The following is a 25,446-nucleotide window of genomic DNA, read 5'->3' as shown; positions in this document are numbered from 1 at the left end:
GAGAGAGAGAGAGAGAGAGAGAGAGAGAGAGAGAGAGAGAGAGAGAGCAAGCTTGGCTAACATCAGGTAAGGAGAACATGCTTACCTCAAGTGAATCATTGTAGAAATGTGATTTTTTTTTTCCTCTTGCTATCAAGCTTGTTTTCTGCATGGCTGCTGATAAGGGAATCAAATGAGACCTTTGGAGTAAGGACTAAATTGATTTCCATTGAAGTTTTCTGCGTAGCAGATAGTGTGTAATATTTTTTTTACCTCCATCTGCTGCTTACAAGAGGGTTGTCCAGAGAACATCTCATGACATGTTATCTACACTATCGATGTGATGTTTCTGGTGGGAGATTAGGGAGGCTATAAAGTTCTTTCTGCTTTGTCTCCTGTAATTCTTATCATGGAGGCAATAGCCTGGAAATCTTTGTTAATGATTGCAACCCAGTGACAAGCCTTAGACCTTTGGTGGTCCCTGCCAGTATTCCTGATTTGGGGTATTTAAGCCGCCAATTTGATGTTTCTGTGAGATGGGATGAGTACTCTAGGCATTGCCTATGAGCTTCTTTTGTAAAACCGCCTCTTCAGTCACCCAGCACTCAAGACAGGAGCCGCAGGGATGCCCTCCTCCCTATGGCTGTGATGTCTTGCAGGACTGGCTCCAGCTAGGAGAGGAAACAACCCTTAGTGCAGGCTTTTTCTCTCCTCCTTCAGGCCAGGGGCTGAACGTTTGAAATGCCACATGTGAAGGGCTTTTGTAGTTTGTAATTTTTAAATGTAAACTTGATTATTTTATTGCTAATTTAAAAATAAATAACTATATTGATTGCAAAACAAACAAAACAAAACAACAACAACAAAAACAAGTGGCTTAGCCACTTGTTTAGGGAATCAGAATGAAGGAATTGCTCCCTTTTCAGGAATCAGTGAAAGATGTTTAATCCCAATGAAACAATCCAAGGAAGACTATGGAAGACTACAGGTCAGACTATGTAAAATATGAATTTAAGGTGCAACTGCTATTTAGTGTGATACAATGGTTTTCACTGCACTGGTTTAGGTCTGTTGGCTTGATTGTATTCTTTTTGAAATTATCTTGCTACAATGACTAAGAATCTGTTTATTCTTAATTCACTGTTCCTTGTGATAAAGCTTCGGTTCTTGGTCTTTATATTTTCATCACTCAGGATTGTTTTTCCTGAATTCCAAAGTCATAAACTATACATGTAGTAAAACAAAGGAAATGAAAACGTTTCACAGTTTTTATTCTAAATTCCAAAATCATCTTATAATCTCTAATCACCATTAAATTAAATTTTCTAAATTTTAAACACTAAAATTAAATAACAATACACAAAATCTTAAGCCTTGTGTTAGATCAGGCAATATACTGTTACTTAGAAAATTAATTTATCTGATTAATTGATTAGTTATGTGAAAAATTATTAAGTTTAAGAAGTTCTATAAAACATAGAAATAGTTCATTCCAATGCTGATTTAGGCAATCCATGAATTGCATTTATGAACTAGAAAATATACTTATCACAGACACAGATCTGTTTTTCCTTGAGTATATATGATTTTAAATTGAATATATAGTTTATAAATGTTTGTGTTTATTATAAATGCGAGTACAGATATTTTATATAAGGGACAGTACATAAAAGTAGAGAGAAATACAAGTATCTATTTCCATATTATTCATTAGAATATTTTAGTAATGCTATCCAACAATTAAGACATAATTAGTTTGATAGTTTTATGATTACACAACAAAAAGTTAAGAGATACATTTGCTAGTATGGGTCAGAAGGTATTTATTTCAATGCCTTAGACTCCCTAGTGGGATATATGTACTCAGAGGATATTTATTCTAATATTTGGGGAAGATTTTCACATTATGACTGTGTTTATTTTCTAAATTGATTGCCAGTGAATCTCTTTCATATTCAGTAAGATTCTTAATGCAATAAAGGTGACAGAAACATGAAGGAGAAAAATAGGACAAAAGCATCCATTCCATATATTTCTATGAAATAATAGTCAAAGGATGAGTGAAGCAATGGGTACATTATGCCATATGAATAAAAAAAATTATAACTTGTTCTGTTTACTTCTATTATTTGTTTTTTCCCTATGATCAATTATCTTAGACAACAGTATTTTAGACAGGACTTTGGTTATAATAATTAAAAGTAAATTTGAGGTCTACATTATTCTAAAATGTATGCATTGATGACATATGTTTTCTAATATTTCTTCTGATATTTTTCTTTATATGTATCCTCTTAAGCTATCTTAATCAATTATATTTTTGAATGATTTGATTACATCAAAGATAATGTTAATAGAAGTCCAAGGACAAATGTGTGTCATTTTTCAGTGACATTTTCTATTATCTTATTTATTCATCATGTTTTTAATGCAATTTTCAGCTGCAGTAATTCACATCAATATTCTTGCAAAAAATAGACTCCAGATAAGCCTAGAAATAGTATTGGTTTAAAATTATACCAAGAATGAGTCTGCAGTTTCTTGTATTCTGATATGTGGAAATATTCTGACAATATACAAAATAATCATGAATTATTACACTTTAATTTTGGTTTGCCTAGATGAAAATATTATTAACAAAATACCTCATTCATATGTAGAACTTGAATATTACTAAACAGGTTTAAATGATTTTAAAATAAAATTCACTTAAATATATAAATGAATTTAACTTATCAATTTTAATAAAAATCTTTATTTAGAAAATTTTATTTCTGAAATTATTACTCTCAGCATATATATTTCTTTACTCAAGCCTATGGGTTATCATGGTGATATCTCCTTTAGAAATAACAGAAATATTGAGTAATAAATTATATGACATGTTAAAACCTGTACTTAAATATGAACACAACATTATTTTTTAGTGAAATAATGCTCAATATTATTCTTTTAGAACTAGATTGGATTATATTTGAATATTTTTTAAAGCAATATTAGAAGTACATGAATTATCTGAAATAATTTCTTCAAATTTTTTTTGGTAATAAAAGACAAAATAAAAGTAAATGTAAGTGACTAAATACATCAACAAAGGCATAATGTAAAATTCTGTATGATTTACATTTTTATTGTTGTCACTAGAGCAATTTTTATACCTCCAATGTATTCAGATTGCTAAATTTTTATCTATTTGAAATTAGATGTTAAATTGAAAGATTGAACTCAAGCCCATTGGTTACTTACAATCTAAATTTCATGATGATAAGCTTACCTTTTGTCCCTTAATTTCTATCATGTGAGGACTGTATTTATCTGCACCTTAATTTTCAGATAAAGTATAACAGACAATAATACATGCATGTAACCAAAATGGTATAAAGGCATAAAGGAGGAGGGGGGATTGGATAGGGGGATTTAGGGAGGGGAAATGGGGAAAGGGGATGACATCTGTATTGTAAATAAATAAAATATCCAATAAAAAATAATATAAAGTGTTCTATTCTCCATATTCCATTTATATAGAGGAATGCTCACTTCATTCCTTAAATTCTAAATTGGCATTTTGTATAATCTCACACAGGTTATTACAAAATTTAATGTAATTATCATGAACTATGAAACAAGATTTCTTCTATCACAGCTTATTGAATTAATGATAATAAAAATAGTGAGATGTGACATAGTCACTACATATTATAAGGAGTATATCCCTCTTGTTTCCCCTGCATTAATGAAACTGTTTCTGGTTTACAATATTAAACCATTCGGGGGTTATTTGTAGGGATTTCTTTTTCAGTGATTAAAGTGCTACTGTTTAGTGAATCCATTAATGAGAAAGTGACTAATTATGAACATTAACTGTAAAGATTTTGGGAAAGACAACATATTTCATTGTGCGTGCAAAAAATGCTATGTTGAAGCCTTAGTCTGTAGTTAATGAATATAACATATAATGGATAACAGAAAAAATATTCACAAGCAAGAAACACATGTAAACAATAAAGGAATAATATAAGAGCAGTAAATGAAGAGTTTCCACCAAGGTTTTCAGTCTTTGGGTCCTGATAAAGATCAGATACTAGATAGTAGAGACCTCATTGTTCCCATAGCATCACCACAGAGCTCAAACCCACGGCTCTGTCTGTTTGATATCCACATGCTTACTCATTCATTGGTGGAGATTCTGAGGATTCATTTTGGAAATACAGTCTTTTCATAAATTTCCTAATTCATCGTCTCCATTCCATCTTTTCTTGAAATGAGACATACTGTTTCATGGGCCAATGTGTTTATAGAATTTGTTATGATATGAGCAAGCATTAAATACTGAACAATCAAAGCATAAGCATTAGTTAATGTTATGATAGTTGACTTTAAGGTATGTACATATCATATATACATATAAAAATCAGATAAAAAATAGAATCAGAAAAGCTGAGGGCCTGGGGCATTATAAGGAAATAATAAACTATGTTATCCTGAAAATGTGGGCAATGATATGACAATTAAAGAAAAGGAGTTCTCACAATCAAACACCCTATCTCTGTGAGTCTTGACAGTTACAAACGAACAAACAAAAAAGGAATCAATGGTATCCAAGTCAATAAAGAAAAAAATGAATAAATAATTATTAAGAAGAAATTGGATCTTCCAATATATTTTAAGAAAGATTGATAATATGACACATGACAAAAATATATTGAAAAGAACACATAGGAGAATGGCCGATTTAACACAGTTCATGTTACCCCTGTATTACAGTGAGAAGATGAGCTAGCAGAAGCATGAGCGATATGAGAGCACAGATCTTAAATGTCATTTTAAAATGGGGCTACTAGGATACCCGAAATAATATGCAGTAAGGTGTGATTCAGATGATTTACCAGTTATTTGAGGCCTCTCTACTTATAAATCAAAATCATAGATTTTTTCTAGGAACGTAGGTGTTCAAGAATATGAAGTGAGCAGTTTTATAAGAAGTGAATGGCCAGTGGTGGTAGAAGCTATGTAGAAGTGTTAGGGACTGTCTTTGAAACATATAATTCATTAATTCATTTTCTTGAGAAAAGAGAAAGATATCATTGCTTGACAGCTGGACAATAATAGAAGAAATGAATATCTGGAAAGAGAAGAGAGTGTGAAAGAATGATTCCACAGAGCAGAGAATGAAGTATACAGATGCAAACCCACAAGTGGGCAGCATTCAGCAACCAATTATGCTGGGGACTGCTGCCATTAAAGACAGGAAGTCCGGTGGTCAGGTATTGTCTCCTTTCTCATTGCATCTCAAGCAGTCAGAATAAAATTTAAATCTAAGTAAAATATGATGCGTTCCAAGAAGTAATTCACAGAAAGAATGACAAGAAGTCTAACAGTATTTGAAAGTATTCTCAAACGTGACCATAATATACAAAGTGTATAAAAATTAATGATTTAGCAAAGGCTGGATTTAGAATTTAAAAGTTTAATTATCCATTCAGGAAATCTCTTTGAGTCTAAAACTTGTTCATATTCCATCTACAGAGGGAAAAATATACAGAGATAAACTGTGGCATCATAGCAGGTCCACTAAATATAACAGTGAAATAAAATTTTCATATACGCCTTTTTATTTTTATAATGCTTAATATTCACATGATAATTTTTAGATCAACATTAATTATGAAATACTAATTATTGTTTTATTTTTTGCCATACCTTATGAAATTATGCCTGCGTTTTTAAACATATATAGTAAAGTCAGGGCAGGAAATACAAGGTATTCTCCATTAAACTATATGTTCTTGAGACTTGGTGTTAGATTTGAACATCAATTAGGCAATTGTTTAGTGATATTTTAAAAATGTGTTTATTGATTGACATAATAATTATTTTATTTTTAAAAAAGTTCAGTCCCACACAAGACTAGGAAAAGTAAAGGTTTCTTGTCTATATTCAGTTTGGATAAAACAAGATGAAAAATATCATCTACAGGACAGTATTTCTTTCAAGTTAAAGGTCACAATTTACTCAATAGACAAGGGAATTTCTTCTTCCTCAAAATTCATTTTTTAAGCCTAGAGACCATGAAGATCTGTGATTCATGTTGCTACGGTAGACTGGGTTGTGATATATCTGAATTTCATCAATATATGGTAGAACTAATCCAGAAAAGTAAGTTACAAACCTTGAAGTCTGACAAAAAACAGTTATCATTTGGCAAAAAAATAGTTGAAGCCACAGAAAGATAAAAATCATCCATGTGGAATAAGTAAATACCAAAAGTCAGCTTTATTACTCTCAAATAAAAGGAGTGCATGGTACTTTTTATAAATTCTAAAATTATACTAATATTTACTTTGTGTTATATCTATTATGTTGGACTCATGTTGCTAGTAATCAATTAAATTTCTAATAACAAGAACATTTTTATATCATCTGATTAACTTAATCCAAATAAAGTAAAAGAAAATAATTTTGGTGGACAATTTTAAATGAAGATGGTCTAGGGAAGGGGGCTTAGGGAGGGGACAAATAAAAAACCTGTAGATAAACAGAAGTATCACTAGAAGTTATACTATGTACTCACAATAACACATAAACATTTTCTCTAAACAACTACATAACCTTTTGATGATTTAAATGCCAGAGAAACAGTGTCCCACTAGAAAAATTCAAGAACTGGTCTTAAGCTATAGTTAATTTAATTTCCCAGTGAGGCAATGTGTTATAATCACTCTATTCATTTACTTCTTATCCAGGTATTCATTTTGGACATTTTGTAGAATGATGTCAGCACTAATTCCAAGTATTCAATAAAAGAAAAACATACACACCCATTGAACTATTTTGGAACTGAAAGAAAAGCTATCAAATTACTCCTCAATCTCCTCAATATCACTGCACACATGAACAAGATTTAGTGTCTTTAGAGCAATTGGTTCTTTACTATTTTGCTTCTGTTCTGGGGAAGTAGAGACAGCTATCATTTTTACAGGGACAGTACTGCTTGCACCCATAGACAGAAGACAGGAATTCTGCTTAACATCCTACAAAACATAGATCAGTCCCCTCAAAACAAAACAAAACAAAACAAAAACAAAACAAACAAACAAACAAACGGCTCATTCTTCTCCAATAACAGTAATGCCAAGAGGAAACTAATTCTAAATGTAGAGAGGTCAGAACTGCCCTTGAGATAGATCTCTAAGAGAGTACATGACTATGTAAGGAAATAACACATTCAAAATCTATTATCACTAGAGAACAGAAACAGAAGTAATCAATAACAATGACTGTGCATTTGCCCACTCATAATAACTGAGTTCACCATCTCACACTGACCTGCCAAAATGATCAGCTTGTATCCATCTTGGATCAGATTAAAATTTTCACAGTGAGTAACCTCATATTTTCATATGGTCACTCGATGCTTGATGCACAAAAATACTATTTATAACAACCATCTGGATTTGTAATATTCTTTCTATCTCTGAAAAAAAATAATGACATTTGTACCAGAGAAAAGATACTGTTTCATTTTGATATTTAAAACCTTTTTATTACCTCTTTGAATTTCACATTATGTACCTCAATCCCACTCAATCTCTTCATTCCTCCATATCTGCCTCCACCCTTGCAAATTATCCGCTAAGAAACAAAAATAAAAATAAGAACAACGGAAAAAGAGAAAAAAACACAAAAAAAAATTCTTGGCACAGAAGGAACCTGAAGTATGTCACAAAGTGCATCATTTTTGTCCTAACAGCTTTATTTGCAAATGTTCATTTCAATGAATCATTGCTGTGGTTCAAGGCCCCTGAGTTCTACTACACTACAAATACTGGATCCTCACTAGAGCTTCTCTCAGCTAACCTATTGTTGCCCTATGTTATAGAGATCTGTAGGACTGGCCCTTTCATGTGGTTGAGCTATTTATGGATGGGAGCAGATCTTGGGAGGAGGCAACTCAAGGCCCTGGATCTGTTCTAGGTGATGGCTGTGTTGTGCAGTCTGCCAACTCTTCTGTGACAATGCCTCCATGTCAAGTTTTCCTGTCCTTTCCAGGAAAGCGACACAGCTAGTTCTCCTGATTGTGGCAAGAGGTGAGAATGTCTCACTGGCACTTACCTCATCAGGCTCATCTCTCTCGAAACTATACATCAGTGCCAGATCTCCAGAACTACCAAGGTGAGGTGTGGGGATCACTTTCTTGAGTGCTGTAGCCACAGGGCAATGGGGCCATTTCTCCCATATACATGTCACCAGGGCTGGGAGAGCAGGTATTGCCGCTCTCTGGGTAGAGAGCAGCTCCACATTGCCTAGTTAATAGAGCTTGTCCTGGTGACAAGAGGGCAAGTGAGCAGACCCCAAGAACATGAAGATGAAAGATCTGACCCCGCACCCTAGTTTGGGGAGTGTGGCAGAGTATGCTTATATGGATGACCATGTGAACTTTAAGGGATTATTATTCTCTATGAATATGGAAATACTTCCACTTCCTGCAATATGGCAATAACCTTCATATCATACCGCACTCCACAGATTATCTATAATGTTTATACAAGATATTAAAAAATCATGTATACAGGATTTTTAACAACATATGCATTCACTTTTAAAAAGTAAGGAGTGATGTTGTAACAAAATTAAAATTAAAAAAAGCCTGCTCCATGATTGTACTTACTGTGTGTTACTAATATTGTGTTGCTGAGATCAAATGCCTAAGGGAAGGAAGATTTTGTATTACCTTCCCATTCTAGAGGGATAGTATATAATGCTGGGGAACCATAGGAGCAAGTATTGAAGTGCAAAGATAGAAATTACATATTCAAACTCAAACAGGAAGCAGAACTGCAATATCACATAGTGAATAGCCTGGGGAACAAGTGGCATGTGTCCTACAATCAGGGTCCATCTTCTAAAGATTCCATAAACCACAAACAGTACCTCAAAAGGGAACCAAGTGTTCAAATATTGTACTTCAATTACAATGAAACTTCCATAAGTATTATGTGTAATGTCTACTCTATATTAACTATAGTCTTGAACTGAGCATTTAAAAATCCCTTTTATTATTAGAGATAAAATCACACTAACATATTTGAAAGCCAGACATCAATAGTTTATGTGCTCATCAAGCAAGGACTTCAGATACCTCTTTAGACCAAGCAGGAAAGGATAACAATCTAAGCATTACTCTTTTATAACCTCCAGTTCCAGTTTGTGGTCCATGGCTTCATTCAACAAAATAGACTGTATGCAAATAATAAGAGGGAAGAATTGTTCCATTATCCCATTTCAGAGTTCCTGAAGATGAATATGCACAGAGCAATGTGCTCAGCCCTTAATGATGCCAACGATGTTATACTTGCAGAACTAATTAAACAACTATAATAAATTATATGCAATATTTCCCACAGAGTTGACTCACAAATTTAGCAATCATACCTCCCCAGATTACTGTTAAGATATGAAATTATTATTTTTACATGACAGGTAAATAACCATTTTCCTTTAATTAGACCAGATTAAGAGAAGCGAAATGCTTTCCAACTAGAAATGGAATTGAGCGTAGTCTTTCATCAAGAGCAGAATCATGTTAATGTCTTATGCTGTCTAGTTACCATGACAAATAGGTTGTGGTACATGCACACTTTAATTATTAACATAAAAATCTCTGAAACTGAAGTATTGCTCTTAGGGCTATTACTGCTGAAATGACCCACTTAATAGTGACCACAGTATCAAAATATGGATTTAAATAGGTAATTAATAATAGTATATTTCTGAAAATGTTAACACAGAAATTCAATAAAGTGCTAACTAGGTATCAAATGCCTCACCCACTCTATTGACATATGAATATGTATGACTTATGCTAACTGCTTAGTAAATTTTAACATAATAAAAAGATGGCAAGAATAAAAACATGTCTCAACCAGCCTGTAAAAAATCAATTGGTGAACTCAATGCTTAATTTTTCAGGTTTTAAATTTTCCCATTAAAAACCTGTAGAAAAGCACTGTTGCAACTTAAAGAGGTACAATAAATGAAAATGAAATATAACTTTAAATTATACATACATATTTTGTGGACTACTCATAAGTTGATAGGCTATAGAGCTCTTCTAAGACACATAGAATAATCACTGTGCCCACAATTTTTATTTTTATATTTTTCCAAATAAAATCTATATAAATTATTACATGTGCAAATAAACTGTGAAACAGAACTAAAAATTCCACTAGAGTAGAAGACACAAGCAAACTTTAAAGATGTCTTCTTCAATGTGTTCCTCTACAGTCTCCAACTGAACATAGCAGGGACTGTTTGATTTCTTAACTGGGTTATGTTTACAGGTTTTCTGTTTTATTTTTATATATTGTATTAGTTATTTAAGATCTTAGTAATGTTTGACAATATTCACATCTCCAAGGTTCATTGCAAGTCCTTATTTCTTCACCCACATTTTTGTTCTCTATTTTACATCAACTCCAATTTGTTCTGTCCTTTTGAATCTGTAAGTTTTTCTGGAATATGATCAATGTACCAGGGTCTACAAATAAATATAACTGAATGACCCTCTTCTAGTAACTTTCATCTTCTAAAAGCCGTATGTATAGGTATGTGATTTCTTTCCCATCTCCACTTTCCATGGTGGGATTTTGTATTTCCTAGCTGTGCACAGATCTTGTACATGCTATCACAATCACTGCTAATTCGTAAGTATAGCTGCCTACCTGTGTACAGAACACATGTTTTCCTTGTATTTATTAACTACCTCTGGCTCTTACATTTTCTGACCTTCTTTTTTGAAACAATCTCTGAGCATTTGGAGGAGGAAATAGGACATATATTTTCTCTTCAGTCTGAGCCTCTCTCTCTCTCCCTCTCCCTCTCCCTCTCCCTCTCCCTCTCCCTCTCCCTCTCCCTCTCCCTCTCCCTCTCTCTCCTCTTTTTCATTTTTCCTTTTGTTGAAAATAGATTCTTTTCTCATACAACATATCCTGATTATAGTTTCCACTTCCTGTACCCCTCTGAATTGCTGCTCTCTGCCACATTCGCTTTCTCTCATTCATTATACAACATAACCCGAATTTGAACTTTTCTGTGTTAATCACCATCTCCTGCAAATAAAAACTTCTCTGAAGGAAGTTGATGCAATTTGCATCAATTCATAGTTATAACAATAAATCATAGTGTTAAATAATCACAAGAAATCTTTAAGAGTTTGTGTAATACTATAACCACGTAACACTATGGTCTTCCCTATGGTCAGTCTTTCCTCAGATTCTTGACCCATTCAAAGTTTCAGGTGTGGGATTCAACTGGAGGTGTGGGCCTTAAATGGAACCAGAAAGGGGTTGCTTACCTTGTCATTATTGCACCAGCAGACTTGGTTTGCCAAGCCAGTTGTTACTGTAACTTGTAGATTTCACAGCTTGGAAGACTGATCATTATGTTTCTCCTTTGGTAGCATGAAGACCTTGCTCCATTACTGTGACATCTACCAGTAGAGATGAAGACGGCAGATCAGTAAATGCAAATGTATTCTGAGCATATTTACTTATGGCATTCAAATAAAGTAGACAATTTGAAAGGAAAATTAAAATATTCAGTTTCCTGAACATAACTTTAAAATTGCACTTGCAAATAACAACAAATGTACTGTTTTGATCATGGTCATTATAAATGATATTTTATGACATGTTTGTGTTAATTTATGCCTAAATTCAAATGAATGTGCTGTAGAATGTGGAAGTTGGAAATCAAATTTTCATGAATTATATGGTCTAACTGCAGTTAAATTATCACGTAAAAGTACAAGATCAACATATTCCAAACTATTTTGCAGATAAAGATACACATACATGAATGTTTTATAATCTTTTCCAATGTAACTGATCTTTATCCTCCTTTAGATAAGGGGATAAGGAACAGTTTACCTTCAAGATTGCTAAATCTTGTTCTTTCATAACATGACATATTTCAAAATTTTATGATCTTAAAATCACTGTCTGACCTGTAATGATGACACTTAGCCATTACCCTTACACAGTATTTCAATGTTCTCTTGAATAAAGTCACTACATTTGCCACTGAGGAGATTCTCAACATGATTCTGCAGAACCACAATGGCAACACAAAATGCCTGCCTCCTTGTGACACATTTCAAATGGTAATGTTTTTCCAACTCAATTATGTAACGTGCAATGAATAAACATTTTGTTTATAAAAATGTTCCAAGTCTCTTTATCACATGCAGGTAGAGCTAGAAGACATCAAATTATTAGGTTTCTGTGACTGGTGTGTGTGGAACAACAGTGTATTCTAAGCACTTTGCTGATACATTTATTAAAATATTACATAATTTCATCTATGCTTGAAATTGAGAATATTCTAAATTATGAATATGTCTGAGAATAAGTTAATCCTACAGACATGAAAAACCTGAATTCAGTTTTACTTTGAAAGTTGTTCTTGATGTGTTTGTATGGACTTTTTTTTGTTTTTAATGATAGAGAGATAAATACAAATACACATACATATACAGATGCAAACTTAGAAAATGAGGAGCATATCACATTCTTATGTTTATTTATGTCTGTATTCCTTTCAATATTAATCCATTGGTTCATAACATTTGACATTTAAGATTTTGTAAACTGTTTTACGTGCCTACTGGTATATTGCTTTTATTTAAGAAGCATTTTATAAAGTTTTAAGTTTTCTAAATTTGAAAAATTAAATGGATTTTATACTAAAATTAATTTGTTGTAAAATAAATTTATAAAATGTAGGAAAATTTCATGAATAATTGTATGACTCTAACACTAATTATTACAACTGCACACATATTATTATATACATTGACCATATTTTATACATAGGGTCTGTCCTTTTAAATTGTTTCTATAAATAACACATATATCCTTAAGTATTCTAGTCTGAATCTGTAATGATTTATCTGTTTATTATATACATTGGATTTATTTTTCATATAATAAAGTTGATTATTTTTTGGGTTCCACAGCTTCTTGTAAATTGTAAATATTTTGTGTTTTGATTTTTCTCTCTTAATACAACGAGTTTCTCCCAGTACTTGACAGTGTCTCAATGAAACTGAAACACACATTTCTTTATTTTTTTTATTGGATATTTTATTTACATTTCATATGTTGTCCCCTTACCCCATCCCCCACCCACCCGGGAACCCCCTATCCCCTTACCCCTCCTCCTTCTCTGTGGATGTAACCCCTACCTACCCCCCCATCCCACTTTCCCACCCTCAAAATTCCCACCCCCTGGGGCGTCCAGGCTTCATGAGGTCAAGGATCTCATCTTCCACCTATACCCAGCAGGGCCCTCCACTCTTACTTATTCAGCTGAAGCCCTGGATCCCTCCCTAAGTGCTCCCAGGCTGGTGGTTTAGAACCTGGGAGCTGTGGTTGGTTGGTATTGTTGCTCTCCTCATGATGCCACAAACCCTTTCAGCTCCTTCAGTCCTCACTCTAACTCCTCCATTGAGAACCCCATGATCAGTTCAATGGCTAGTTGTGAGCATCTGCCTCTGAGTATGTCAGACTCTTGGAGACCTCTGAGGAGATATCTATATCAGGCTCTTATCAGCATGCACTTCCTGACTTCCACATCAGCATCTACCTTTAGTGATTGCACATGGGATAGATACTCAGGTGGAGTGGTCTTGAGACGGCCCCTCCTTCAGTTTCTGTCCCTCACTTAACATTTAACTGGGGGCTGGCTTCCAGTTTCAGGAGGGTTGTCCGTAATCATCAAGGCTAGGATGTATGGTGGCAAGCATGCCTAGCATTTGAGTAGTAGCTGAGAATGTTACATCCTGATCTGCAGGCAGCAAACAGAGAGCGGGGAGACTTTTGATGGAGACTTTTGAGTATCCATGGGATGGATACTCAGGTTTAAAGGTCTTCAAATGGCACCTCCTTCAGTTTCTGTCCCTTACTTTGTCTCCATATTTGCCTCCTTGAGTATTTTGTTGCTCCTTCTAAGAAGAACTGAATAATCCCCACTTGGTCTTTCTTTTTTATGAGCTTCATGTGGCCTGTGAGTTGCATCTTGGGCATTTCAAGGTTCTGGGCTAATATCCAATAATCAGTGAGTGAATACCATGTGTGTTCTTTTGTGCTTGGCTTACTTCACTCAGGATGATGATTTCCAGTTCTATCCATTTACCTAGGAAACTCTTGAATTCATTGTTTTTAATAGCTGAGTAATACTCCATTGTGTAAATATACCACAATTTTTGAATCCATTCCTCAGTTGAAGGACATCTGGGTTCTTTCCAGCTCCTGGCTACTATAAATAAGGCTGCTTGTTATATGTTCGAGCAACACCAATGGCATATGCTCTAAGATCAAGAATTGACAATTGGGACTTCATAAAATTGCAAAGTTTCTGTAAGGCAAAGGACACTGTCAATAGGACAAAACGACAACCAACAAATTGGGAAAAGATCTTTACCAATCCTACATCTGATAGAGGGCTAATATCCAATATATACAAAGAACTCAAGAAATTAGACTCCAGACAACCAAATAACCCTATTAAAAAATGGGGTATAGAGCTTAACAAAGAATTTTCAATGGAAGAAACTAGAATGGCTGAGAAGCACCTAAAGAAATGTTCAGTGTCCTTAGTCATCAGGGAAATGCAAATCAAAACAACCCGGAGATTCTATCTTACACCAGTCAGAATGGCTAAGATTAAAAACTCAGGTGATAGTAGATGCTGGCGAGGGTGTGGAGAAAGAGGAACACTCCTCCATTGTTGCTGGGACTGCAAGATGGTGCAACCACTTTGGAAATCAGTCTGGCGGTTCCTCAGAAAACTGGACATAGCATTACCTGAGGATCCAGCTATATCATTCCTAGGCATATACCCAGAAGAAACACACATTTCTTATTTCTCTACTTGAGAATTCTTTGCTGCAAATTCAATGGTAGATTGCAGAAATTAAATTGCAAGTGCTGGCTTGTGTATACATTTCTAGTTGTAGGGTCATCACTTCTAATACAGATCTGTAAATGATAAAAAGACACAGTTCTAATATACTGTGACACAAATATCTTAAGCAGAGACATCAATGTATATTCAACCTGCTCTCTACTAGCAATTCCTTGATGGATTAAGAATAAATATTCCCAGTAAAATACATATTGATAATCATATTTGGATTTTAAGTCTGTACATTATAATTTTGTGAAAAAAGTATGCTTTATTATAAATTCAATTTTATGTTAGTAACTAGGATGTCACTTAATAAATATGTAAAAACTTACCAAATATTATGAAAATTTCATAAAATTTAATTTATAATATGTTTAAAAGCATTAAAATATAATTTAAATTTAGTATTGAATTTACATATAATCAATTAAATATCATTATGTATTTTCAAACAAAATCAACCTAGTCTCTCTAATTCAATTCTCTGTGACAGCTCTGCATAATAATTTATCTATATAAAAACATGCCTAAGTATGTTTTGCTTACAAGCAAGAGCTAAAATTTACATTTACCATCTTCTTGAATCATTTTATAAAAGTATTTGTCTTTTTCTCATCAAATACTGTTTTGTTCTCATACTTTTCTTAACTTTTTGAAAATTAAATCACACAATTCGTAGTCAAGTTTGCACCGTGATATCCACGCATTTCCGTGTGAGATTTCCTACTTTTTATATTCTTGATCTTGAATGTTTGGTCCTCAAAGTACATTGCTTTTAGATAATTACCTCAAAATATACAACTAATGTGCTGTTTATTCCAACTAATGAGTGGCTGCAACTGTCAATTTCTGAGAATTTCCTAATTTTCACTTGGTGAAAATTTCAGTAAGATATTTTGGGCTACGCAAACATCATGCAAGCCTCATCAAGAGAAGCTTCAGTTTGTCATAAATGTCAATTAACACAGACATGCACAACTACTGAAAGTGTAGAAAATAAGGGCCTACATATTGACAGGCCTCAAATGGAACAATTGTGTCTTGCTCAACACTTTCAAGGCTTAGGCATCATTTAGAAAGAGGACGGAGAAATAATTTAAGATGCATAATGTAAGGTGGATAACTTTTAAGAAACTGGGTTTTGGGGCACAGCAGGGAAGTTGCACATATCACCTCATCTCAATTATAATGGAAAACACAAGACCTGTAAAAGCATTAGCCAGACCAAATGAAGATGGGAAAGAAATGCAGCCGTTAGTCAAGAAATTATTGGCGATTGTCTAGCTTTAGACTTATTCTTCCGGCAGGAGAAGCCTCAAGGCATTCGAAGAACATTCTGCAGCCCTATGTAAACTTTCAGGGACCCCAAAAACTAACCTGTTTTGAATCCTGCCTGACAAATCACATCCCAGTTGAATCTGCCTGCCATCCAAGCTGGTCCACCTAGAACACAACCAAGCAGAATCAGATCACCTGTCAGCCTACTTAGGTGGGAAAGCAACACAGTAGGGTATGCCCAGAACACAGCATGCAGACTGGGGTCTTCCTGAAACATCTGCCTGAGACATCGATTGTCAGGCCCATTGCTCCCCCAAGCATCCTGAGAATTCCTGCTTGCCATCAAGATCATCAAGTAAATACCAGGTAAAAGGAGACTTCTAAAAGATAGCAAGAGAAAACAATCAACAAGACGCAGGGCACAATTAGAGCAAAGTTATCCTGTTACAACAAATCCTGGATGTCCTAATCAAACTGAAACACAAGAAGAAGTTCTGAAATTCAATCTTATATAGATGATAAAAGCCTTTAAAGAAGACATGATTAAATCCCTAAAGGAAATAAAGAAAAGTGCATTCAAACAGGGAAAGGCATTAAAACAGAAAGGTAATAAATATAAATAAATATAGAAAATAAAAACAGGTGAAGGATATGAAAACAAAAATTGTCCAAGACCTGAAAAGAGAAATAGAAGCAATAAAGAAAACACAAACTGAGGCAATCTTGAAGATAGAAAACATACGAAAGAGGACAGGATGTAAAGATGTAAACATCACCAACAGAATAAAGGAGATAGAAGAGAGATTATCAGGTGTAGAAAGTATGAGAGAAGACATTAATACATCAACCAAGTAAAATGCAAAATGTAAAAAAGTTCATCAAACAAAACTTCCCAGAAATTTAAAACACTATCAGAATACTTAACATAAGAATGATAGAAATAGAAGAAGATTTCCAGCTCAAAAGCACAGAAAACGTCTCCAACAAATCATAAAAGAAAATTTCACTAACCTAAAGAAAGAGTTGCCTATAAACATAAAGGAATCTTACAGAATACTAGATTGGATGAGAAATGAAAATTCTCCCACCACATTATTAATCAAAATACTAAATATAAAGAAGAAAAAGTTTTAAAAGCATAAAGGGAAAAAAGCTAATTAAAATATTAAGGCAGACCTATCAGAATTATACCCACTTTCTCATCTCAGATTGTGAAAGCTAGAAAGGCCTGGGTAGAGTTCTTGCAGACCCTAAGTGACCACAGATATTTGCCTAGACTACTATACCCAGCATAATTTTCAATAGCCATAGATGGAGGAATCAAGACACTCCATGACAAAACCAAATTCAAGCAATACTGTTCCACCAACCCTGCTCTACAGAGGACACTACAAGGAAAACTCTAACCTAATGATACTAACTACACACAAAAAGTAGTTTCACACCACTAAAACCTTAAGAGGAGAAACACACACACATATAACCAACAACAACATCAAAATAACAGGAAGTTAATAGTCATTGGTCATTAATGTCTCTCTACGTCAGTGTACTCCATTCCCAAGTGAAAAGAAACGGGTTAACAGAATGGATGTGTAAACAGAATCCATCCTTCTGCTGTAAACAGAAACATCTCTGTACCATGTATAGTCATTATCTCAGTATAAAGGATTGGGAAATGTGTTTTCAATCAAACAAATGCAAGAGACAATCTGAAGTAGCCATTCTAATAACTAATAAAATATACTTTCAACCAAAAGCAATCAAGAGAGACTGAGAAGGACACTTTTATACTCATCAAAGGAAAAATTCACCAAGAGGACATGTAAGCTCTGAACATCTAGATCCCAAATGCAGGGTCAACCACATTCTTAAAAGAATATCACTAAAGCTTAGATGACACATCAAATGCTAACCATTAATAATGGGAAACTCTAACACTACACTCTCACCAATGGAAAGGTTATTGAGACACAAACTAAACAGAGAAATAACAAAAGTAGCAAAGGTTATGATTCAAATGGATCTAACAGGTATCTATAGAACAGTTTAACAAACACAATAGAATATATCTTCTTCTCAGCACCTTAGGGAACATTCACCAAAATTGACCATATAGTTGGTCACAAAGCAAGTCACAACAGACTGAAGATTGAAATAATCTCATGCATTTTATAAAAATCACCATGGATTAAAGCTCGACTTCAACAACACCTGAAACTAGAGAAAGCCTACATATTCATATAAACTGAACAACTTTCTACTGAATGATCACTAGGTCAGAGAAGAAATGTAAAAAAGATATTAAAGATTTCAAGAATTCAATCATGATGAGGGCACTATATACACAAACTTATGACACACTATGAAACCATTGCTATGTGGAAAGTTTAAAGCCATAAGTGCCCACATAAAGAAATTGGAGAGTTCTAATCCTAACAAATAAAAGTATAGCTAAAGATGCAAGAAATAAAAAGGAAGTAAATACCCCCAAAAAGTAGATAGGAGGAATAATCAAACTCAGGGCTGAAATTAATGAATTAGAAGTGAAAAAAGCAATACAAGGTTCAAGGAAGCCAGGAGCTGATTCATTGAGAAAATCAAAAGGATGGACAAACCCTTAGCAAAACTAACTAAAAGGAAGAGAGCCAGTACTGAAATCAGAAATGAAAAGGGATACATAACAATAGACAATGAGGAAAATCAAGGACTCATTAGATATTACTTCAAAACCCTGTACTCTACAAAATTGGGAAACCTAAATAAAATGCATGATTTCCTAGAAACAACACAATTACCAAAGCTAAATTAGGGTCAAGTAAACTATCTGAATATGTCTATAACCCCTACAGAAATAGAAGAGGTCTTTAAAAGTCTCCCAACCAAAATACTATGTGAGACAGAAGGTTTTATTGCAAAATTCTACCAGACATTCAAAGACCTCCTCAAATTATTTTGTAAAATAGAAACAGAAAGAACATTGCTAAACCCATTGTATGCCGTCATAGTCACCCTGATACCTAAATGAGACAAAGACTCAACAACAGCAACAAGAACAAAAGGAATTTCAGACCAGTTTCCCTTAAAAATGCTGATGTAAAATAATCAACAAAATGCTTACTAACTGAGTCTAAGAACACATCTAAGTCATCACCCACAGTGATCGATAAGCTTTATCACAGGAATACATGGGCAGTTCAAAATATGAAAATCCATCAATATGATCTACTATATCAACAAATTAAAAGAAGAAAAACATATAATCTCATGAGATGCAGAAAAAACATTTGACAAAATCCAATACTCCTTTATTATAAAAGACTCAGAGCAAGCATGGTTACAAGGTGTATACATAAACATAATAAAATCAATACACAGCAAGCCAAAGCCAACATCAAATTAAATGGAGAGAAACTTATGGAATTTCCACTAAAATCTGGGACAGGGAAAGGTTGCACCCCCCACACACTACCACCACCATATCTCTTCATTATATTACTTGAAGCTCTAGGTACAGCAATAACACAACTAAAGGAAATCAAGGAGATACAAATTGGAAAAGAAGAAGTCAAAGTATAACTGTATGCATATGATATGACAATGTACATAAGTGACCCCAAAAATTCTTCCAGAAAACACTTAAAGCTGACAAATACCTTCAGCAAAGTGGCTGGATATAAAATTACCTTTAAAAAAATCAGTAGCGTTCCTCTACACAAACAATAAATGAGCTGAGAAAGAATTTAACCAGACAGTGCCGTTCACAATAGCTACAAATAATATAAAACACCTTGGGATAACTCTAGCCAAGCATATAAAAGACCTGCATGACAAGAATTTCAAGTCTCTTTAAAAAGTAATTGAGTAAGATATCTAAAGATGCAAATATCTCCCACACTCATGGACCAGTAATATTAACAGTGAAAAATAACCATCTTACCAAAATCAATCTACTGATTCAAAGCAATCCCCATCATAGTTCCAGAGCAGAATTCTTTACAGATCTTGAAATAACAATTCTCACCTTAATAAGGAAAAATAAAACCCAAGGTAGCTTAAATAATCCTGAACAGTAAAAAACTGTTCTTCCGGTATTACTATTTCTGACTTCAATTTGTAGTACAGAGCATTAGTGATAAAAAACAGCGTGAATTGTTATATAAATAGAGATGAATCAATAATATTGAATCAAATATCCAGAAATATACCTAAATACCTATGACCCCCTGACTTTTGACAAAGAAGGCAACAGCTTCTTCAACAAATGATGCTGGTACAACTGGATTTCTGTGTGTAGAAGAATGCAAATAGATCCTTTTTTATCCCTGAAGAAAACTCAAGTCCAAATGAATCAAAGACCTCAATGTAAAACCAGTTATACTAAATCAAGTAGAACAGAAAATGGAAAATAGCCTTGAACTCTTCATTACAGAAGACAATTTTCTGAAAAGAACAATGGCTCAGGAAATAAGGTCAAGAATTTATAAGTGGGATCCCATGAAAGTGAAAAGCTTCTGTCATTAGGACAAAATGACAGCCCACATATTGAGAAAATATCTTCACTAATCTAACTAATATAGGGAGGGCTAATGTCCAAAATATGGAAAGAACTCAAGTAATTAGACACCAACAATCCAATCAACCTAATTTAAAATAAATGGTGTACAGAGCTAAACAGATAATTCTCACCAGAGGAATCTCAAATGACTGAGAAACACCTAAAGAAATGTTCAACATGCTTTGTCATCTGGAAATGCAAATCAAATGGACTCTGAGATTCCACCTTACACCCATCAGAGTGGCTAAGGAAAAAAAAAATCAAGGAACAGCACATGCTGGCAAGGTTGTCAAATAAGTGTGGGGGGCACTTCTCTACTGCTGGTGGAAGAACAAAGTTGTACAACCACTCTGAAAATCAATTTGGCAGTTTATCAGAAGATTGGGAATAGTTGTATAAGAGCCAACTATACCACTACTGGGTATGTACCCCAAACTGCTTCGCCATCCCATAAGGACACTTGCACAATTATTATCATAACAGCTGTATTTGTAATATCCAGAAATTGGAAACAATTTAGATCTGCTTCTCCTGAAAATTGGATAAAAAATAAGTGGTATATCTACACAATGAAATTCTACTCAACCATTAAAAATAAGGACATCATGAATTTTCAAGAAAACAGACAAAACTAGAAATATCATCCTTATTAAGATAACATGAACCATATAGGACATGCATGATATGTACACACTTATAAGTGGATAATAGCCATAAATTACAGGATAATCATGCTATAATCCACAGACCTAAAGAAGCCTAATAACAAGAAAAGCCCAAAGGAGGATGAATGAACGTTTCTCAGAAAAGGAGTCAAAATATATATCAGAAGTTGATGAAAGGAGGGAACTATGTGAAAGGAGGAAATGGGAAGGAAGGAGCATGGGGAGGGAGAGATAATAAGTAGGGAGAGCAGGGAAGAGAGAAGAGAGATAAGTCATAGCAGGCATTTCTAGGGTGTGCCAGAGACATGGGATTGGGGAAGTCCCCAGAGCATCTAAGGTGACCCCTCTAGTGGAGACTTCTAACAGTGGGAGATATAGATCCTGAAGTATCCATTTCCTGTAGGCAGGCGGGACTCCAAGTGGAGGGATAAGGACAGCAATCCAACCACAAAACCTTTGTCCTAAATGTGTCCTGCCTACAAGATATACAGGGATAAACATAGAGCAGAAACTGAGTGCATGGCCAACCAATGACTGGCCCAAAATAAGATTCATCCTATGGTCATGGATCAATATTTGACACTACTAATGATTATCTTTTATGATTGCAGACAGGAAACTAGGATAACTGTCTTCTGAGAGACTCCACTCATCCCCCCAATGGAAAGAGATACAGAAACTCAAACCCAAATATGAGATGAAGCTCTAGGAGTCTTACAGAAGAGTTGAGAGGAGGACTGAGGGACCTAGAATACACAGGACAACAAATACCATCAACTGACCTGCATCCTTTGGACTCCCATAAATGGAATCATCAACCTAGGCCTCCAAGCATATGTAGCAGATGAGCAGCATGGTCATCATGTGGGTCCGACATCAACTGGAGCAAAGGTTGTTCCTGTACCTGTTGCCTGCCAGCCTGTGATCCCACACCTCTAAATGGACTATCTTGTATGGATTCAGTGGAAGACAATGTACCTAATCCCACAGCGCCCTGTTATGTGGGGTTAGGGGGTTTGGAAGTTTGGGTGTGGAAGGGGAATGATACCCAGAGGGGTAGTAGTCTATTTCAAAAGAGAAGGTGATGATGAAATGGGGGCAGAGCATGGGTGAGGAGGTACTAGGAAGGAGGAGAGGAATGGGTGACATAGGGTTGTAAAGTGAATAAATAAATAACTTTTAAAAAGAAACTATTGGCAAATATTACCTGCTGAGGTACAGAGAGTTTCTTTTCACTGAAAGTATAGGCCCTCTTAAATTGACCATGATCCAGTGGAATGTCACAATGCAAGTATACTGGAACATCAAATGATAAAATAATAAAAGATACAACACATGGGGTGAGTGGGAAGGGAGGTTTAAATATGACAAGAGTTGGGATAGGAGAGTGAGTAAAATCAAACATATTGTATATAGAATTTGTAAAGAACTAAAAAAAAATTGTTTTAAAAATCTTTAATTCAATATCTAGAATTATTGATCTCTTTATTCTCAGTTTGTGTTGTCTTACATGTCTTTTGTTTATGAAAATATATTTTCATATCCCAATTTAAATTTTATTAATGTCCATATATTTTATATATGAAAATTAAAACATACTAATTAAAGACATACTTTGATTTTATTTTCCTTGAAAGTAGTTACTCGTTAATGACAACTACCCTAAAGTATTTTTTTTCTGTCAAAATGTGAAATAATACAAGCTGAGTTTCCTTTATTTCATGTTACTCTCTGAGACTTTTATGTTTTGCCTACAGGACAAACACAGGTTTCATAGAACATCTAGGCAGTTGTTACCAGAATTCAACAATTTGTCAACACAGAAGCAAAATATTTGTGCTCTGTATATAGCAATTGCATATTTTTTAGAGCATGACAAACTAGTTTTTATTATTACTGGATATTTTATTTATTTACATTTCAAATGTTATCCAGTTTACCAGTTTCCCCTTCAAACTATCCCATCCTCTCTCCCTCTGCATATTACCTCTTTTTTTTAGTAATGATTTTCTAAATCATAAGAGAGGAAACTAATAAAAAAAATAACAAATTAAAATCAAGTGGATGCTTTTGTTCATTTGCTTGTTTTATCTTTTGCATCCTTTCCTACAAAACCTTTTCCTTTCCTTTATCCTTACAAAACCATTGTTATGGACTTAGTACTAAATATTTCCCAGTTCTTCTCAATGATAAAGCTTATTTTAGTTACTGAGTTGATCATCCACCATTATTAAATTTTTTGAAGTTAGAAGATACACAGGCAGCAATCTGATACTATTTGAGTACTATAATTGTGCATGATACTCTAACCATAGTCTATGGGCTGGGCACACTGGTATAAGCCAACACTCAGAAGGCTGATTTGAGATAATATATGGAACACTGCGTTATGTGTGTGTGTGTGTGTGTGTGTGTGTGTGTGTGTATGAGAGAGAGAGAGACAGAGACAGAGAGACAGAGAAAGACAGAGACACACAGAGATAGAGAGACAGAGATCAGCATAAACACAAATTTTGATAGACAAAGGGCACAACCCTTTTGATAGTGCTTAAAATGATATAATACAGAAATGAATATTTCTTGGTCAAAGTATAATATGGAGTGTATTATATGTGGCTTATTTCCAGAAATATATTTGATTATTTTCAATAGATTCCCTTAAGTCTTTGGACTTGGGCTTTAACACAAAATGACATATTCAACATAAGGAACTTCAAAAATTCAAGCAAATTTCAAATACAAGAGTTTTGGGTGAGGAAAAATTTGTGGTTTTAGATTTGGTTTTATAAGAATGTTGTATAGTAAGAACAACCAGTGAAGTTTTAAACCAAGTAGCCAAATAAGAACCTATAATACAATAGAGGGTTCATTCCATATATAGTCCAGAAAGGTATCAGTGTATAAGTAATTAAGGTTATGTGGCTCAACCAATAAAAGGAAGTTATAAGAAATATTATGAGTAATGAGTTCAGTTGTTTCAGAATTCCCAGAAACTGCAGCCAGATTGCTGGAGACTTATAATAATGAATGGTGAGGACCATAGACATAAAATCCATAAGAGCTATGACAGATGCTGTGTTGGCTTCCTATCTACATCTAAGTTTAATATCAGGAACATGATACTTTATGTCAAAGATTTTCAAGTACTGCATGAAATGCTTACTCAATGATTTGTCCTATTCTGCCATTAAGTCAATTGGATGAAACACAGGATATCATTAAAGCACCATCCACTTTCCTCAGAATATTATAAACTTTTATGTTTACTTTATCAAAATAAATGGCAGAAGCCCCTGAGTGGGGAAAGCTTTGTTTATTCTCACAGTTTAAAGGAATACAGTACATCATGGCATGAATATCTATTTACCTATCTATCTATATATTATCTATCTATCTATCTATCTATCTATCTATCTATCTATCTATCTATCTATCTATTTACCTATCATTTGAGTAGCTTGGCGCACAAGGAGAGGAGCATGTGGCTGAAACTTGTCAAATCAAGAAGTATCTGGGAACAAAGAGCTATATGGGACTTAGATGTGAATATAGTATTTACGGAGTCATTAAAGTGACTTTTGTCTTCCAGAAAGTTCTCATTTACTTCCATTGCTTTTCAAAATAGCATTACCAGCTAGGGAGTAAACATTCACATGGCCTGATGTGGCCATCCTCGTCTATCCATATGACTACATTCAAATGATGTTTTCAAAAATATCCTCACAGATATAACTAGAAAGTTTTACCACATAATCTATACTAACTGTAGATTGTATACTTAGTTTTTCTCTAAACCTACTTTATTTTGGGTTCTTAAATGCTTTCACTTTCACGCCTGCAAGAGCATACTATCACTGTTTATAGGATTCCACTTATAGTCTTTCCAACATCATGCAGACTTTCAAATGTCTGCTTCATCATAATATCCTTTCATGTGTCACAGTACTCAGAACCACAGTACCGAGCAGCAACATCCAGAGATGATGAGGGCTTAAA

The sequence above is a fragment of the Grammomys surdaster genome, unplaced genomic scaffold, assembly GCF_004785775.1.
Source record: "Grammomys surdaster isolate TR1022 unplaced genomic scaffold, NIH_TR_1.0 126124, whole genome shotgun sequence".
Lineage (NCBI taxonomy): Eukaryota > Metazoa > Chordata > Mammalia > Rodentia > Muridae > Grammomys > Grammomys surdaster.
Note: the sequence above shows the minus strand (reverse complement) of the source record.